We start from the raw sequence: 19,919 nt of genomic DNA on the forward strand, positions 1-19,919 counted from the left end.
TTTTTGAAGCCATAAGCTGGTATGGATCATAATGGGTGAAAACATATCACTGAGAAAAGCTGTCTCCTAGTTTGGACATCAAAAACTGAATGTGAACGCATCATCCGGGTATCTGCAAACATTTCAGAGTGCAAATCTTGCACCAATCGAATAGTTTTTGGATGCGTATAAAGCTGTAATTTTGTGACAGCTGGGGAATGGATCTCTGCACTACAAAGGTTGATCTTTGCACCTTGAACCACAGAAATAAGTGAAAGGTAATTTATTTGCTGCCTATCCAAAATGTGCTCTGAAGGGGGTATAGACTCCAAAGCGCAGCTGGTCTTTCTGTTTGGTCATTTTAAATAATTTAAAGGGGCTGTCCAAGAGCGTAAAAAAAAAAAATGGTGACCAGGAGGGGGCTGCCATCTCTCTGGTCTATGCCCCATGTAAACAAATGGGCACGGAAGCAGCGCTGCGTTCAGCTTCCGGCTACGCCCACCCGTCCCACATTATGCATTTTTTACAATGAACCGTTTTAATAGTTCGTTTGGGTCCTCCATAAATGTTTGTTTACCGCAGTATTTTTAGACCTTTGCCTCAATCTCGCCTCGGGGGACATTGAAAACCCTTGAACGCCTTTTTACTTCTAATTTTAAAACCTGTAAGTTTGCGCTACACCCCCTGTCTGTTCCTCAGACCTTGTGATTCTGTGTTTGCCTGTCGCTCGGGTCATCTTTGGAATAAAAGTTCTTTTCAGAGAGCGAGAGATGAAGAATCCTGTGCAGCGGCGAATCACTGTGCATCTTTAATAAAATCATGGCTCTCTGATGCAAGAGATAAGCACGTGATGGATGTCATCTCCTCTATGTATACACTGTGTACGTGGTCTGAAGATTGTAGAGTGTTCAGGGGTGTGGTTTTGGGATTAAATTTTCTACCCCCTCTTCTTTTCCCTGTCTATATATCCCCCCCCCCCCCCATGGTATAGGAAGTATGATATTGGAGATGGTCAGTACCATCTAAAGCAGTGGTTCTCGCCCTTCCTGATGTCGCAACCCTTTAATACAGTTTCTCATGTTGTGACCTCTCCCTCCCCCTCTCCCCCAACCATAAAATTATTTTTCCTTGCTAGTCTTCTTTTCTTCCTGACTACTGTAACCCCCCCCCCCCCCCCCCGCTCCTCCTCCCCAGTGCCTGGTGGTGCTACAGTGTGTGGTGTTCAGGCACTGTGTATTCTGGGGGTGCAGTGGTCAGACACGAGAGGTGCGGGGGGGGGGGGGGGGGAATGGTCAGACACAAGGGGTTCTGCTTTAACCTTCAGAATCCCCAATGCCTGACAGTGCCATCTTGTATAATGGTCAGGTTAGAGTCATAAGATGCAGTGTATTCTGGGGGTATAGTGGCAACGACTGTACCCCCAGAATATATTACATCTAAGCACCAAGACTCCACTATGTTCTCAGAATCCTTTTGTATATGACCACTATTCCCCCATAATTCCAAACTGGGTATTCAGTGGGTAAAGTGGTCAGATACAAGGGGCTCTGTATAAAAGAACAAGTGCTCCATTACTGCTGAGAGCAGGAGGGAGATGATTGGAGCTCACATGGAAGTACCCAGCGCCAGCGATGTCGCTATGCAAATGGATTTGGGGCTGTGCCTTGTCTACCCTGACCCTGTGGGCAGGTCCGCCAAGAGACTATATGAGCAGTGTGACCATCGGAAATATGTGTCTTAGGCAAGCCCTGTGAAATTGTCGTTCAACCACCAAATTATCGCGATCCTCAGGTCGAACTATTGAACAAGAGGGTGTTTCCCCCATTCTCTATTTGGGTCAATGGTGGACAAAATCCTACAAAGTACAGACTACTCTAGGCAACAGCTCTGTGCTCTGCCGCCTTCATAGGGTCTGTACGATCTAGTTTACCTGGAGATGGTTACCAGAAAGTTGGCACCTGTATCGAGTATACTGCTGGTTCCTAAATACAGTTTGGTTTTCCTATTTCTGAGGGTCTGTCCACCTCTGCGTTTGGTTTTTTTTCTATTGTTTTTCCTTTGTCAAAGTATATAGGACACGTCCCATCCCAGTGGTGCCTTGCGTTACCCATTGACCATAATAGGGCCCATGGGGTGTCTATCCCATAGCCCTGACCCAGAAGAAGCGGTGTTCTGTGCTGGTCTATGTTGTGTCTTTGCAGTAGAGTCTCCTGGTGTTCATGAATGTGAATGGAGCCATACATCCACATCTTCCATGATGAATGTGGAGCAAAGGCTTACAAAGTTTTGACCATTCAACATAGGAATAACTAGAACAGACTAATCTAAAAAGTCACAACTTTCTCCAGACCCTCTGCACCGGAATTTGGTTGTATTTAATGTATGTCAATATTAAAGCTTATTATAAAAAGTAAAAATCCTGCGCTGGCAAACCATCCTTACAAGTGAACTAGTTAAGCAAGGCAAATTATTTCCTTGACCCCATCAGATAAATTGCTTCTAACAAACATATTTTGGCTTGGCCTCCATGCCCCGATGTGACTCAAATCAATTTTCTCTTGTGCCACGCACATCGCAACCGTAGCGGGGTTGAGAAGTCATTCGCTGCATTGTGATTCATGTGTGCGTCATGTCCATTAAATTTACTGAAGGCTTTAAAGTGGTTCACCATTTGCTCTGAATATATTGTGCCTGTGTGTTATACATTCAACAAATAACATGTCCCTAAGAAAATAGAATAAGATAAAGTAAAGGGAATGTTTGTAACTATTTTTCTTTTGAGCCTTCAAACTTAAAGGAAACCGACGACTTTAAAATGATTAACTTATAACCCACAAATACCTTGCAACCGCTCGGGGTGAGCTGATGCCGGACCATATCTTGACTAGTTGCAGAAATCGCTGTATTCCGTGAAAAAGTGTTCAGGGACAACCAAACGCCAGAACTGATAGACACAGATTGGAATTACGGTATATTTGTGAAATTATGTACTTCTGCTAATAACAGTGAATTAAAGAATGTGTGTTATTTTGTTATCCTCAGTATATTTAAGAATCTTGACTTCATAGGAATACCCCTTTAACTTTAGATGACTTGGAATTAAAAATAATTTCCACTTTTGTTAATGGATAACGGTTTCTGGGGATGTGTACCATGGCATTTTAGCATTTCTGGTGCTTGCTACATGGTTGGCCTAACAAGGCTCTCGCAGATATCTTGGGCTATTTAGAGGGGTTGTCCTATGGGGGTTAGAATGGCTTATAACCCAAAAGATGCAATACTCCTTGTTGTCTTTTTCTGACTTGTATTTGTCGTGTTCTTCACTTTGTGCTGTCTAGTCGCCATTGCCTTCCTGCGTCTCGTACCAGCAGCGTCACTTCTATCCTGAGACGCATCATTGCTAAAGTAGATGGACACCTGTAACCTCAGAGTTGCTGTAGAACAGGGTACAGGACACTTTGTTCCTTCCTCCTAATTTAATAGATTATCGCATGATCTCAGAAACGTGGATAAAGTGTATGCATCCGAGCGGGTATGTAAAAGGCCCTGCAATCTGCTCTTGGGGCTATTATTTAGCCCAAAGTTATGTATGGACTCATTTATGTCAATGCAACTAACTTTTATGATCCTCAGAACTTTACAAGAAGTTCCGGGAATTCCTATAACGTGGACATAATTGAGAACACCATGAGCCTTGTGCCGCTCGTATATTCTGCTCTGAGAGTGGAGGTTGTGTCCTGGTGCCTGTTCATAGAGCCATGAAATGGGCACTAAGGGAGTTTGCCTTTAAAGGGCTAATCCATGTGTACAAAGCCTTTCACATACATAAGTATATATTAGTGAGCCCTTTCTGTTCCCGTGCTATCACTGTCAAATGTATTACCGAAAACTCTGCGATGGTCACATTCACATCACTGCGACAATGCACAAAATCCACTCGCAAGCCGCAGAGATGGGCCAGATCTTCACGTCCAAAAAAAAATTCTGCAATTAATCTGCCATGTGTGATCATCTCCATGAGTATATAATCCAAGAGTATTTGGCAAATACCCTTTCATCTGCCATAGAGCCTTTAATTCATGTTACTATAGTATATTTTTGGTGTCTTGCGATTATGAAACGGCTCGTCACATTGTGTCTAGACATTTGTTAAAGCCTACTTTTTTTTCCTCCATTCAGTAGTGTATGAAGTGCTTTGGACAGGTGACGGGAGGTTTGGCACTGAAAGAAAAAGAGAAGTGGGTATAGATTACTTTTCAGATTTCACTGCTGCTTGTCAGGTAGGAAAATTTGGTAGGACAATTTGCAAACAGACCACACATTGGGGGTCATTTACTAAGGGCCCGATTCGCGTTTTCCCGATGTGTTACCCGAATGTTTCCGATTTGCACCGATCTTTCCCTGTATTGCCCTGGGATTTTGTCGCACGCGATCGGATTGTGGCGCATCAGCGCCGGCATGCACGCGACGGAAATTGGGGGGCGTGGCCGAATGATAACCCAACGGATTCGGGAAAAACCGAATCAAAAAAACTGCCGCATTTAAAAAAAAAAAATTGTTTTGCGAAAATTGCACTTACCTTCACTTACCATATTGATGGTTCTAGATCATCTACCATCAGATTTACTGATTCACTGTCCTAATTTATTTGTGTTTTTATTGGTGCCCAAAGCTCTTTTTCTCTTATATACGGGAACGGCAGCATCCGCCAGAAAAAGACCCCAGCCTATGAGCCACGTGCCCCCCCCAGCCTATGAGCCACGTGCCCCCCCCCAGCCTATGAGCCACGTGCCCCCCCCCAGCCTATGAGCCACGTGCCCCCCCCCAGCCTATGAGCCACGTGCCCCCCCAGCCTATGAGCCACGTGCCCCCCCCCAGCCTATGAGCCACGTGCCCCCCCCAGCCTATGAGCCACGTGCCCCCCCCAGCCTATGAGCCACGTGCCACACCCCCCCCCCCCCCAGCCTATGAGCCACGTGCCCCCCACGTGCCCGGTGAGATTCCGAACATCATATTTTCTTCCATTTGTGCTTCAGACCAATGACTTTTAATTGGTAAGAGGTTCACACAGGCAGGTGCCTACTATGAGCGGATTCTGGGAACTGTGATCTGTACACATGTGAAGTCTATGTGACGTCACTTTTGTTAAATTAGTGTTTGCTGTCCCAGTGTCGAGGGTTAAACCAGAGCAGTAATGTAAACCTTGCCTTATCCCCGTCTTAGAAATGTCAGTAAAAGAATTAACCTGATTATTGATGTCCAGGCACAAGGGTCATTATCGTATTATAATAAAAGCCATTGAAATGTCTGGCTGTATAATACAGCACTTTAGGTAAAATAACTGCGCTACTTGCTTCTGGCTGTCAGAATGAAGCCTTTCACATACGTCCCCTACGTCCCCCCCCTAGTGTAAATAATAAGACCATTAAGTGGCACTGTGCTTTTAAATGGGAATTAGGCTCCTGAAGTTGACTTTTCTAAAGTTGGCCATATAATAATCTTTATATTACCACTTGATAAGGATGGAGTTAGATCGGATTCATGACAGAAAAGCAAGTTACCATAAGCCATAGGTCTGTCATTGTGTAGGTGGTGTCCTACACAATCTCTATCAAGGACCTTCTTCATTTACTTTTTGGGTGTTTGCCTGGTGGTCTTCAGCCCTGGTCTACAAACTACAATCCCTAGTGGGTTCTTTGGGCTGTGTATTGGCTTGAACCCCCTAGTGTACTGCATTGTAAAGACCCTTCTTCCTTGTTTTGGGACATGCTGATCCTGTATCATTTGTATCTGGACACTTTTATGCCATTTGTAACTGATGAAGAGCTCGGATTGAGTTCAAAATGCGTTTTACTAGCTTTTTAACCCATGCGGAATGAACAAAAATGATGGTTTTTATTTTTTTTAAGGACATACTGTGTAAGTGGTGCTGGATATAAACGGAGATCTTCCTCTTATTACTGTTATCTACACTTTTATATTGTGCTGACTTAAATCACAATTATTTTCCCTTCATACACTGTATAATTACTGCAAGACATACTGTACATCACCAGGACATATCCTAAATGTGGTGTTCTAGGAAAACTCTCATTGAGCTATTGTTCTGCACCACCTGTTCTTTTTGGATTACAGCCTGGAGCGTTACATTCTAGAGATCTGAACTTACTCAAAAGGGGTTACTTTCACTTCCTAACGCAAACCTATAGTCATTTCACAGCATAATTAGATAATGGACCTATAACCTTTATCTGTACTAGGGCATCCAGGATATATTCTATATATCTCATAGAGGTCATCACATCCTATTAAATGCTAACAGTGGTTTCTGGTCTGAGGACTCCATACATCGTTGCATGTCACAGTTGTCAATGGTTGAGAAGCTGGAATCCATGATAATCATTAGAGTCTAAAAGAACAAGTTGTCCAGACATCAAAAACCCATTAATCTGTGAAACTTCTGGATATCATGGCTGCAATATATTTCCCTAATGGCAGAGTTTCCAGAAAAAATCTGCCTACATGGAGGCTTATAGGGATCACATTTCCGGTTCTGAGAAGCCGCAATGTCCATTCAGTTTGTATTTTATAAGTTGACTTTGTATATAAGATGTAGCTGATGACTGGTTCAAGCAGCAGCATCTTTATTTATTAAATTATATTGTACTCTTCCCTTATAAAGACTGGCTGGGCCAATATACAAGCTCTTATATACCTCTTGTGTCAGCCCCTCAGACTGTAAGCTCTTGTGTCCCCTCTTAATTCTCGAAAACTGTAAGCTCTTGTGTCAGCCCCTCAGACTGTAAGCTCTTGTGTCCCCTCTTAATTCTCGAAAACTGTAAGCTCTTGTGTCACCCCCTCATCCTCATAGACTGTAAGCTCTTGTGTCACCCCCTCATCCTCATAGACTGTAAGCTCTTGTGTCACCCCCTCATCCTCATAGACTGTAAGCTCTTGTGTCAGCCCCTCAGACTGTAAGCTCTTGTGTCACCCCCTCATCCTCAGACTGGAACCTCTTGCAAGCAGAGTTATAATTCCATATTTGTACTCTGTAAAATAGTATTTGTATATGTCCCCTATGGTTTGTAAAGCGCTACGGAATATGATGGGGCTATATAATTAAAGATTATTTTTAATATTTTTCACCATTGCCTTTAACTTCAATGTATCAATGCAAAATGATCCTGGTCTGTAGGGAGGTATGCGTGTGGTTGGATTCCTAACCAGGAAACCTGAATGGATCATTGATGCCGACACTCTATTGGGCTTTCTTTAAGTTAAAGCTATAACTACCGTAGTTGGATTTCACTTTTCATTTCTTCTTGATTTGAAAAAAGTAATCTTTACCATTTTTGGTAAAGCAAATACATAAGCCTTATACAGGAATTGCGACCATGTTGGTTATTTGTATATTCTGATCTTGACAGCTCTGCTATCAGTTGCCAATTCCAAACTTTACAATGACAGTGGCTCCACATTGTATAGTCACTTCTACAAACATGTCGCCAGATCAAAACTGGAAAATGTCAATGACTTGTATAGAATTGTGAAATTTGTCCTCAAGTTACGCCTCTTAGTCGCCCACAACTTTTCTGCAGATTCATTACATTCTATGCGGTTTTGTCCAAGCCGCTGATTATTTTCCTCTTAAAAACTTGCCTCAAATGAGCACTTATTGTAAAAGTGCAGGTTTTGTGAATTCATTACTAGGTTTTTGCACCTTTTTAGAGAGGCTATAAATGAATCCTTATCCCCAATTATGCAGCCTGCATTGTCCATATTCCAGAAGCTGAGAATTCACTTGCTTTCTCTAATTACTCTTGCCGCTTGGAAACCGTAGTGCGGTCAGGAAACATGGTGGAATATTAACTCTGTAGACTCTGCATAGCTCAGATATCCCCATTAATTGCTGTGACAATGCCACAATTTCCAATGCTATCATATGGCTGAATGGAGCAGAAGGACCCCTCCTATGTGTGCTGCTCCATTTATTACATGATTGTGGGATTCCCAGCTGTAGGGCTGGCATTTGCCTTGTTCCGACTCCTGCCTCATTCACGTGACTGCTGTATCCTTGGTATACCGAGGTGAGAACCGTGATGTACAGATACTGAAATACTCCTTTTTAGTATAGCGTTTTATTTTTATTTTTTCCGTGTGTTATCTATGTGAAAAATCCTTGACTGCTGGTAGAACGCAGCATAGCATTACAAAGTATTTCTCAGCAGGACATTATTTGGAAGATACCCACAGCTTTTTGAATATCCTGTCACCAGGGGCGTTGCCAAGTCATAAAAGATCATGTGCGTGTACCAAAAACAACTTTACTTTAAGCTACAGAAAACAAAGGCGAAATAATGTTCCCCAAATGTGGCCTAACATGTAATAATGCAACCACCTAACTGTGGCCTCTGCTAATTTCCCCTCAATGCGACCAACTCTACACCCCTATCCCAAATGCCCCTTGATAGTGACCCCTTTCTAATCAAGCCTTCTGAAAGGAGGCTCCACCAAAGTATACCCTCACTAAGTAATGCCCTCCCCGCTAAAAGATAACCCCATACTGAATAGTGCCCCTACACTAAGTAATGACCACACAAGTCCCACACCAAGTATTGTCCTCAATAAGTAACGTCACCCAAACCAAGTAATGTCCTCATAGCCCCACTAGGGTCCTCACCCACCCACCCCCCCCTTCCTAACCAGCAATGTCCTTCCCCACTTCACAAAAAACCCTAATACTCACCATACTTGAACCAGGAGGCGCAGTGTTTCCGGGCGCTTCCATTCCCTTTTTGGTGCTGCAGTCCCAAGTGTCACTTTGTTTATGGTGTAAGTGTCCCATCAATTGACTACATTTGGGAACAAATAAAAAAAAAATTGGTGCCTGGAGTTTTTCATCTGATTCTGGTTATTCTTGAGCTGGTGATTCCGAAAATACCTTCCATTTCCCTATCAGCTCTAGTTTTATTAGATGTTGAGCGTTTCCATCAAGAAATAAGTACAATGGTAGAACGGCACAGTGGATGATTGGATACACATATGATGGCTGATGGAGCATCTAGCTGTAGAATGTCCAAGAAAACAACCTAATTGCAGGGAATCGCGTTAAACAAGATTTCGGTGAAATGTTGGAAAATCTCTAGTTGGGGGCCACAAAAAATTACATTTTTATTTTCAAAATTTCAGTAGTACAATATTGAGTGACGATTAGTTTGAGCAGCATATACTGGCGATGCCCGATCTCCGAACTTAGAACTTATAGGGGAAAACGGGAGTCATTTCCTGAATTGGGCCCACAAAAAAATACTTAAAATCAGTTTTAACTTTTTAAGGCACCAAAATGCCTTCCCCCGATGCCACTGATGGCCATTCCTGAGGATAGACCATCGTTTCTACACCATGCAGATGGAGGTGGTGCAGCTGAGTTTTTGTCAAATCTGGATGTATGCCTTATTTCTTTGGAAGGAAGAAAGTCATTGCAGTTCATGTCCTTAAACCACCTCCAAAGAGGTCTGACGGACTTACCAGCATTTTAAATTATTATCTAGAGACACTTAGTTGCTGAGCCGGAGCGGCAAAGTGGCGTATGGACAAACCTGTTCTGTCATTCCCATTAAGTTTCTGAATTTTCAATGTTCAGTGTACTGGTAAAGATGGTAATATTGCCTTAACTTTGGGCACAATTATAGCGTAGGTAGAGATTTTGGGCTGTTATTCTCGGAGTGGAGACCTCCTTCTTAGGGCCAGCTGAGGGGATATGACTATATTGACATCCCCTCCATGGTACCGCAGTTCTCTCCCATGTTATTGTTCCAATTAGACCTTGCCAGTATTGGTTAGGGCACTGCCATGTGTTGTGCCAGGCACCATCTGTCTTTTGTATCCTGGGGACTACATCTCCCCAAAGCAGAATACTTATCTCTTTGTGTAAATGAAGCTTTAAGACATCAAAGTGAGTTTATTACCAAGCCTAGAGGTCTTATCTACCACATCAGGTGACATGACCTTGTCCGGGAGTGGCAGGAATGTGTCATTTTTGTTTTCTAGCTGAATCCTAAGAATATCCTTTTGGCTGCTTCAGCTCATTTATTTCTTTTTATGTTAAGCTGTCCATTCTTTATATATTGTAATAGAGCAACTATTGACTTGCTGCAGGGTGAAAGCTTTGAGAATTTTTTGGGCCATGTGCCCAGTTATACATATAACGTGCACCCTCCTCCTCTTTTATAGACCATATCAAGCAGAGGATATATTTCCATGTCGATAATATTGAAATCTTACTGGGGGCCAATGACGCAAATTGAGATTAATCAGTTTCATTTCCTGACCTTGACTCTCTATCGTAAAAAGAAAAAAAAAATTGTGGGTTTCCTCTAACACTCCAAAACATACTGGTAGGTTGATTAGATTGTGAGCCCCATTGGGGTCACGCACCAATTTGACAAGCTCTGTGCAGCGCTGCGTAATCTGTGTGTGCTATATAAATACGGGAATTAATTAAAATCTTTGCTGGATAGATCCCACTATGGGGAGTACCGCTGGATTTAGAAGACTTGGTAAATTGGCCAAAAAATCGCAGGGCTTCAAACCTGAACCTGTCTTTAGGAACTGCACATTCAGCAGTTTGCGGAGCATTCTGTGGAGGGGAAAACTGCTAGAAAATAGAGATTACACAATGACCTGAAGTGGGGGGTGTTCTATATGTATACACTCACCAAATTATGCAAAAAAAACAGTAGTTGTAACAACTCAATATACAAATATAGTTGGGTCAGAACCGTTTCTATTTTGATGATACAGCAACTTTCACACACTTGCACATAATTGGATAGAAGACAATCTGAAATGACGGAAGAAACAGACGCCTGGTAGAATTGTCCTATGTCTCATACACAGAGAACATAAGATCAAAATGGGTCAGAGTAATTTATACAAGATTTGATGTAAGCTGAATGAGTAGCACTTCTGCCTTGCAGCGATGGGGTCCTGGGTTTGAATCACACCCAGGTCAACATCTGCAAAGAGTTTGTATGTTCTCTCCGTGTTTGCGTGGGTTTCCTCCGGGTCCTCCGGTTTCCTCCCACACTCTAAAAACATACTGGTAGGTTGTTTAGATTGTGAGCCCCATGGGGACAGGGACCAATTTAACAAACTCTGTGCAGCGCTGCGGAATCTGTAGGCGCTATATAAATAATTTATTATTTTATATAAGATTTTTTCACAAAGGCCATTGACCAGTGCCCTAACACCATGCCCTGGATGATTGCTGTAGATCCTACGGGGAGGGAAGTCCTGCACAACCTTTTGGAAAGGGCTTGACCCTTTCTGTCTGGGATACATATAGATGGAACTGTTGGCAATGGCTGATAACAATATAGAGCATCAGTGCACATACTAAAATCTGATTTCTTATAATTGCCATATGTTATAGCTTGGATAGAAGATAACATATATTGGACTAACCCCTATACAGGGTACTTCCAGCTTATTTTTGAATTAAGGCATCAATGTATGATCAGAACTCCACATTGCTTTAGTAACTTTTTTTTTTAATTTCAAGACCTGTACATTTTCAGATTTTCCGGTAATGGTATTATGTCTCCTTGCCGCATGTATGTCTTCCCATATCTCTCTGATCTCTGCAGAGTGCTATGATTTATGGGTTACATGATCTAGCTGTCATTTCAGATCCGCAGAACGTTGGTGGAAAATTCTTGTGAATGCCCTTGACAAGGAAAACACCGTTCTAGTCTTACCGCATGGGCCGCACAAAGAACAGGGAATGAGCGGACAATGGAAAGCGTGTTTGTAACTTTTATCCAAAATGTGTTATGTACATGAACATGATTATTAATCGCTGAAGACTTTATCAGGGTCAGAGGTGGAGCTTAACTATCCGCTACCTGAGGGGAGCTATAGACTAGCACCCCTTCTTCCCTCTTTAGTAATTAATTTGTTTTCTCCATGCAATGTCTCACACCATTGCTAACATCGGATGTGAAAAAACACTATTTTTAAGTGTCCGGTCATGCTTTGTAGCAGGTGATGACTGTCCCCGTGATTCTGCCCCCGTCTTGCTGCAGGTGGTGTTGCTTGAGGCAAGAGGCTCAACTCTCCTTATGGCTGGTCTACCTATGGTCGTCCCAAAGTGGACATCCGTAGTGCTGGGTGGACCCCCGAATAGACCCGTATATGTTCCAGTGCCTTCCAGTGCAAGAAGCTCCTAGAGCATTAAACATTTCTTGTACAGGTCTCCGTTCCACCACATAGATAGTTGCTGGCTCAGCAGTTTGTTGATCGATTTCCGTCAATCAATGTGACTTTTACGTGGATTTTATCTAATTAAGGACTGTTTTGTTGGAGTGGAATAACTGGAAGAAATTTATTACAGCCATATAATTGTGTTAAATATTGTGACGGGTCATGAAAAAAGAAAATTTGAAGTAAGCGGCGGTGCGCTGTCACCTTATATCTTCAATTTTATCGTCCTACTGGTGACAGTGGATACAATGTCCAAGGGGCCAGAGGATGAAGATGGGACTCGTGGGTACATGGTAAAAGTGGGAGTGGAGTATCAATAATTCTTGCCTGTGCTTTATGATTTGGCTTTATACTGTTTTGCTTACCCTAGGTCAGTGATGGCGAACCTTTTAGTGACCGAGTGCCCAAACTACAACAAAGACCCGCTTATTTATCGCAAAGTGCCAACACAAAAATTTTATTTATTTACACTCCCTTCTCTGTCACAGTTTTCATTCATACCAGCTCCCTGAGGACACCAAAAAAGCAGAAAATAGTCCCAGGTAGAGCTGTCACTTTAAAATTGCTCTGTGCACAGCAAGTCCTGGGCTGTCTGAGACTGCAGGAAGATACCTGGAGTCATCTCTGGTGATGGCCTGAGTGCCCACAGAAAGGGCTCCGAGTGCCACCTCTGGCACCAGTGCCATAGGTTAGCCATCACTGCCCTAGGTGAAGGAAAGCCTTACTATATCGCAGGTAGACCACCAATGACGTCAAAATACATTTACCATTTATTTTATGTCCATTGTGCAGGGTCCCGGATGTTACAATTCTTTCCACTTCTCCGCTCCTGATTAGTGGTAAAATCTTGTACATGATTCCGCACATGCAGATTCACTATTTTAGTTTTCTATATGGATTCTGTTGTAGATCCACAGAAGTTCTCCTTTCCCATAGAGAGTGTTTTTAGACCATCTGAAAATCCAGTTCAGAAACTGCCCTCACAATGTACACTGTACCTTTTAAAATTTCATAGATCCATTTCCAGCCCCTCGGTAGCTCCTGTGCTTGTCTAAAACAACATTTTTACCTTGCCCACTATCTCCAGTCTCTCATCTATTGGATAGGCCGGGGCTCCCAAATCTACAGCGATGCACCCCCTCCCTGCCCCAGACTACAGTACCGGCGGTCCCCTACTTAAGAACACCCGACTTGCAGGCAACCCCTACTTACAAACGGACCGCTGGTAATTGGTAATTCACTGTACTAATAAAGAGCTATAATTATTAAATGTCTGTAATGAGATTTAGGCTGCATTCACACTAACGTATGGAGGACGTATATACGGCCGACGTATATACAGCCGATATACGTCCTTCATAGACGTCAATGGGCGCCGTACCGCTCCGTACCCGGAAAAAGATAGGACCTGTCCTATCTTTTGCCGTAACACGGCGCCGTACGCCATTACTTCCTATGGAGAGGGGGGGGTGAGCTGCGCTCACCTCCTCCTCCTCTCCCTGTGCACTGCCCGCCCATACCGTACCGTAGCGGGCAACGGCAGTGTGAATATAGCCTTATTTTTAATCCTGGTTCTTAAGACAATCCAACATTTTTAAAATCCAATTGTCACAGAGACCAAAAAAATTTGACTGGGGTTACAATTATAAAATTATAAAATATACAGTTCCGACTTGCATACAAATTTAACTTAAGAACAAACCTACAGACCCTATCTTGTATGTAACCCGGGGTAACCCTGCTGTAGTTACTTCTCAGCTCTCCTTATGAATGGAACATTAAACCTGTGGTGACATCAGAACGTGTAATGCGGTGACATCAGAACGTGTAATGCGGTGACATCAGAACGTGTAATGTGGTGACATCAGAACGTGTAATGTGGTGACAGCACGACACTCTCTTGCTGGAGGCATTTAAAGTCGGGTATTTTAGAAAAAGACCTTGATCCCTGATTGGTTTTGTTTTACCAGAGGCTGCGTAACCGAAATTGCACCTCCGCATCAGTCACCGGCAGCCGCGCTCTTCTTCTGCAGATGACTCAGAAAACTCTCCTTATGAATCATCTGTGCGTGACTCGGGTCCCCACGTTACCTGATGATTGACGGATCGTAAACTGCTTTACAAACATGTTTTCCATACAGATGGGGGAGAAGAATGTGTCCTGTTTTGTCCATTTTATCTTTTATTTAGTATATTTTATATTATTGTGCTCATCACATACTAGTTCTATATGGTAATGGAGAACATTGCGCCAAATCTTTCCCTGTCTGTCAATAAGGCGATGGTGTCCCCTAGAAGTACTATCACTGTATACAGTGGCAAACATGGCAATTGCCCACACAACGTAAAGGATAGAGCAGGGCACACGGCTCATGTGTTTTAGGCCTAGAACAGAGGGTAATCTTGGCTTTGTTAATTACCTTTTAATGTGCTGAAAAAGGTCATCGTGTATACTGTATAGGCTGGGCTCACATCACATTTTTTGTATAGTTTGGGAAAGCACTCTATGTATACGCTTGGTGTATACATTGACAAATGGTGGCAGGCAGAGGCATAGTTGTTGTCTCCATCTGTCTGCCAAAAAATAAGGATCGAAAAGAGGTAGCCAACTAAGTCTTTTCATCCTGCAGCCTCCGCCTGAGCGGCGCATACACTTAGAGGAGGCAATAGGTCATTCGGGAGAGCAGATGCAGTGTATTGCCCCTCCCCACAGCTCCACCAAGCGCATACATCGCTTACATCCCCAGCAAATCGCAACCCCCCCCCCCCCGAGGGAACGCACTGTTCATGGGCAGTAGACAATCGTAGGCTGATGTACATCGCATTCAGGGAGGAGGGGGGTCCTATAGGCATACAGTGGGATACGTCTGTGCCATACGCGGTTAGGACACGTCAGAATCCTAACAACGTGATACAAAACGTGATGTGAACCCAGCCTTATTCAGCCAAAGCATGTGTTTAACTTTGTGTCCTAAAAACATGAATATTTACAACAAAAATCCAACATCCTGTACAATGTACAGCCGTATAAACATCACTTTCGTACCAAATGACTTCTTTTTGCTGTATGGTTATAAGCTATGCTAGTGCACGGCTGCAGAGGGAGGGAGGGGGCGGCATAGAATAAATAGGGGATGCATATGGCTCTGCATTCTGTTGTACTGTATGTTAACCCCATACCTACTGAATTGATCAAGAACTGGAAAGAGGCCTGGGGCATAAATCAAATCTGGATGGTAGATTTAGTGATTGGGGACGGATGTAGAAGAGCAGCTAATGGGATCAATGTGTATTGCGCCAATGAATATATAGACATAAGTTCTGCTGCATATAATACTAGACAGTAGAAGTTGCTGATGCTATACTGGCCTTGTTAAGAAATGGCCACCAGCCTTATGTTTAAAAATACAGTAGGTTTCTACATATTGTTTTCAGCATGCAAAGTCATATCGCAAGCTTATTCCATGCATTGGATCTCTTGCCTCGACCAGGCCTCTGTTAACCCTCGTTACTATTACATTGCAGTATATCGACCCCCTGCTATGTTAAGTTGGTGTCAAACATGGTTCATAACTAGGAAACATGTCATTTCCCACCTAAAGGAGGAGGTGGGGGTGAAAATAGCCCTTTCTGTAAAAATTTCCAAACGGCACCTTGTATTTTAAGCGCTGGATTTATGTTTGGCTATCCTTGCGGATAAGAGGAGAAATATCTGCAGTCTCACATCTTGCAGCGGCTGGCAGCGTTCCCAGCCTGAGAGGTTCCATGAGCTTCTAAATATTTGATGAGTTTATCTAGATAGCAGCCAAACATTTTATTACTTGGGTGGGGGGTGGAGGATGATGGCAGCGAGCACACGGTATATACAGGGGGACCTGTACCACAGCCCAGATCCTTGTAATGCACAAAGCTTATTCAGTCTGCAGCGGTAATGAGGACCTTCGTGTACTGGACTCCTCCATTATGAGGCCAAATTTATGGAAGCTCCGTAGGCAATGGAGTAAAACCTACAGGTCAAGCAGCCTTAATTTGAACATGTTTGGTATTTTGAAGGATTCTCGAGACTCGTCCGCAGGCCCCAATTAACATGTTATCTATCTTTTTCAGACAATTTCTCTATAATATTAGGTAGAACTCTATCTTGGGAGCTTATTTAAAGAGTATTTTGCCTCTAAGCCAAAAAGAAAATTCCCGTAAATAAGTTGGGTTGTATTGTACTTGTTCTATAAACTTTTTCTGTCCTTGGTCGATACCTGGGCCACAGAACCTTAAAATGCTGTAATGTTGTATAGATTACTGACTATATGTATCCAAAGCCTTATCCTGGGCATCAATGCCATATGCTGGATCTTCTGAGACTGTTTAATGGAAATATAAATGGCCGCTTCTTAAAAAAAGAAAAAATTAATAAAAATGTGGCCGTGCAGTTCAAGCACTCATCGGTGTTCCGGCTTCTGTTATAAATAATTTTTATATTAAAAGCGATTTCATCTTTTCCACTATAACAGAAGTATGATGGAGCTACCCTTCCCAACATGTAACCCAACGGAGGGTGAACAGAAGACTTTCCATTGACCTTTTATCAATTTGCTTTTGTTATGCTCTTGTATAGAAGGAAACCTCGGGCACAGGTGTAAACTTGGCCTAATCCTTCTAACCGCCCTAAAACATTGGGAACTGAGGAGTAACCAGACTTCTATTGGCAAAATCTTTGAATCATTGGGCATGATGTAAGTCACCATGCCTGATCCTGCTCTCCCAACAGCAGATGGCCAGGAAAAAAAGTATGTGTGTGTGTGTGTATTTATGCATGTATGTGTGATATATATCTAGCCACTTCTGCCTTTTTTTTTTTTTGGTTCCCTGTCCATTGAATGCATGCTTATTGGTACAGGTCCAAACACCAGGACCCCATTGATGATGAAAACCTTGATCATCCCATCCCCCAAATTATTAGTTTGATTCCATTTACTACTTATGAGTTTGTTTGTAGAAGAGTAATTTGGGCTACCTTCATCAGTACCATGTAGGGTTCCTGCTCAACCTGTGGGTGCATTTATTTGGTGAAAAGGGGGGATCCCCAACCTCATGATTGTTGTGTGGGCCAAGCGATGGGGGGCTAAGAATGAAGATTTTGATATTGATGTTACAATCATTTGCACGATTGGCAGCACCTCCACGGTTCAGATGCTGGATTTATAACTGATATTTCGGTAAGATTCACTTCTCTGGCTGGTGATGCCACATCAACTTAAGTAATTTTGGAGGGAGGGGGCTGAGCTGCAAGACACTATACAAAGTGGTGACCACAGCAGTTGACAACACGTTGCAGTCTCTTCAATATTGGCCCCCAAACGCGCTGTTTAATCCATTGAACAGTAAGGATGGATGATCAAAGAGTAAAGAAAAAGTGGAGAACTTTAAATCTTAGGAAATACCCTTTTACTTAGTGATTTAGATGTCATTTATATTTGCATCTCTGGAGGAAAACTCAATAAAAAATCCCATGAATAAGGATGTTTTGTAAAACCGGCCTCTCTGCTGTCCACGCTAATGGCGATTAATCCTACATGTGCGGACGGCATATTTTCCGTAGCAGTCAGCTTGTATGTTATATGGCGGAGCCTATAATGTATTAATGTCCATTTTGTTTATTGTACACTTCTTACAGGAAGGACATATTACAAAGCTGGCATTTGGATGTCTCTTTCTCTCAGTTATAAAATTGATTTGCGGCCTACCACAGGCAGTGTGACCTTTTTAATGGTTGGCTCAAGGTTCGTACCCATTTCCAATTTTAAATGCATCTTCTGGATTTGTCTTTCATAAGCCGTGACAATTTACCCTTGGAAAACTATTTATCGCTCTTTTAACCGACGCTGAAGTCAATTCCAGTTTCCATTTTTTCCTTCTGCTTAATTTCCCTGTCTAATTGGTTTTATTGTTTATGGTATAGATTTTGTAGCAGGACTTGGTCTGTGTTGTATACGGCATAGGGGGAATGGGCTTTGTATTAAAGTAATAAATTTGCATGGAGGGTGTAAAATACATTCTATACAATGAGGCCCTTGGTGCTGGAGTTAGAGGCCGTATCTGCAGTGGAAGGATGTGTGTTTGCATGTATCCTCTGAGACGAACCAGTGTATGTAGAAATTTTTATAGGATTTTCTTCTCTTTTACACTACACATTTACATAGATGGCATCGGCCCCAGGATGAGGCAGCCAGACCCTTTATATACAGCGATTTGTAAAAATAGAACTGTATATATTTTTGAGAAATCAAAAGTGACACAGTAGATGTGGCACTAATGTCAAAAACTCAGTTTATCAAGTTGACTCCAGTCATCAAGGACTAGCGCAGTAGAAGAAAATACTTCATTGGTTCTGTCTACTAAGCTGTATATGTTTTACTGAGATGTTATTGGCCACTTGAGTGTATAACCTGTAAAGTTCCATTTTATCACACACAAGTAATGGTTATTTTGTAAGCATCTTATTGGCATTGCATAAGATCACTGAACCTATCGGCTAGTGGTAAGTCATACCTTTTAAGGAGGTTGGCCAATCTTTTACATAAATTTCCCTTGTGCCTTATCTGACTTGTAGATATTCTCTAAATGTTCATTACGTCATTCAGCATTCATGTTACTTACTTTTTGTTCTGTGTGCAGACTCTCTGTGCTTCTTTGTTGACCTCTCTGAGCTCTGCTGAATAGGAGGAGCTGTAGCAGCAGAGTTCTGATTCATCCTGCTCCCTCTCCAAGTCTGTCAGTGAGGACGGACTTGAGAAGAGACAGCCAGGAACGGATGACAGGAACACAGAGGAACACTGGTAGCAGAGGAACTCTGGTAACACAGGAACACAGGAAGGCTTTCACTTAGCAGGAAATGATGCTGAAGATCCGGCGAGGCAGGTGCTGGATTATAAGGGCTGAGCCGGATTAGCGAGCGTCAAACAGGAGGACGCTAGTCCTTGAAGTCCAAGAGCCGGCGCGCGCGCGCGCCCTAGGAGTGGGAGCGCGCGGCCTAGTCGGGAAGCAGGAGCGTTGGAGAAATGAGACCGGGCTGGAGAGCGGGACAGCAAGAGCGGGGACCGCGGCACTGCGAAGGGCACTGGTGTGCCTGTGATCCGTGGTATGGATTGCGGGGACACCCGTGACAGAGACATGTCTAGTAGAAGAGATTTATTGAAAAGTTGCCAACCCCTTTAAGACTTTGTTCTGACAACAGGCCCACCCAAAAAGTCCTCATTGTAATCCACTATGCACTGTGCATTGACAAAACGGTTACTAATGTTAGGTGCTCTCCAAGATGTGATGGACTTTTGGAGGATCTTGATCACACGCAAACTTTTGGTGCCCCATTTACACTTTCCATGTCTTTTGAGGGGCTGCCTTACAACAAGGTAGGAAAAGAGGCGTGGTTTTCCTTGTCCCGTTCTGGAAAACTGATTTGCATGTTTCCCACAACAAATACCTTTTAAAATACAGTCTTGGTTATTTTACTTGGAAAGTCTTTAGCTGCCGGTAATGCGTACAGAATGCAATCAAAAGGTTTAAGAATTGCCCCAGTTCTATAATCTTGAACATCTGCTCGGCACATCTGTGCTCCCCCTCTGACATCAGTCTCTCCATCATCAACTAAGCACAGTCTCCCCTGCAGCATACAAATCCTG

General features: G+C 42.9%; 1 protein-coding gene across 11 annotated transcripts in view; it reads left to right on the forward strand.

The window, feature by feature from the left end:
* WNK2 (WNK lysine deficient protein kinase 2) overlaps positions 1–19,919 on the forward strand; it is a 104,302-nt gene that overhangs the window by 13,602 nt on the left and 70,781 nt on the right. The window lies entirely within an intron of this gene.

This window comes from Engystomops pustulosus, chromosome 10, assembly GCF_040894005.1.
Source record: "Engystomops pustulosus chromosome 10, aEngPut4.maternal, whole genome shotgun sequence".
Lineage (NCBI taxonomy): Eukaryota > Metazoa > Chordata > Amphibia > Anura > Leptodactylidae > Engystomops > Engystomops pustulosus.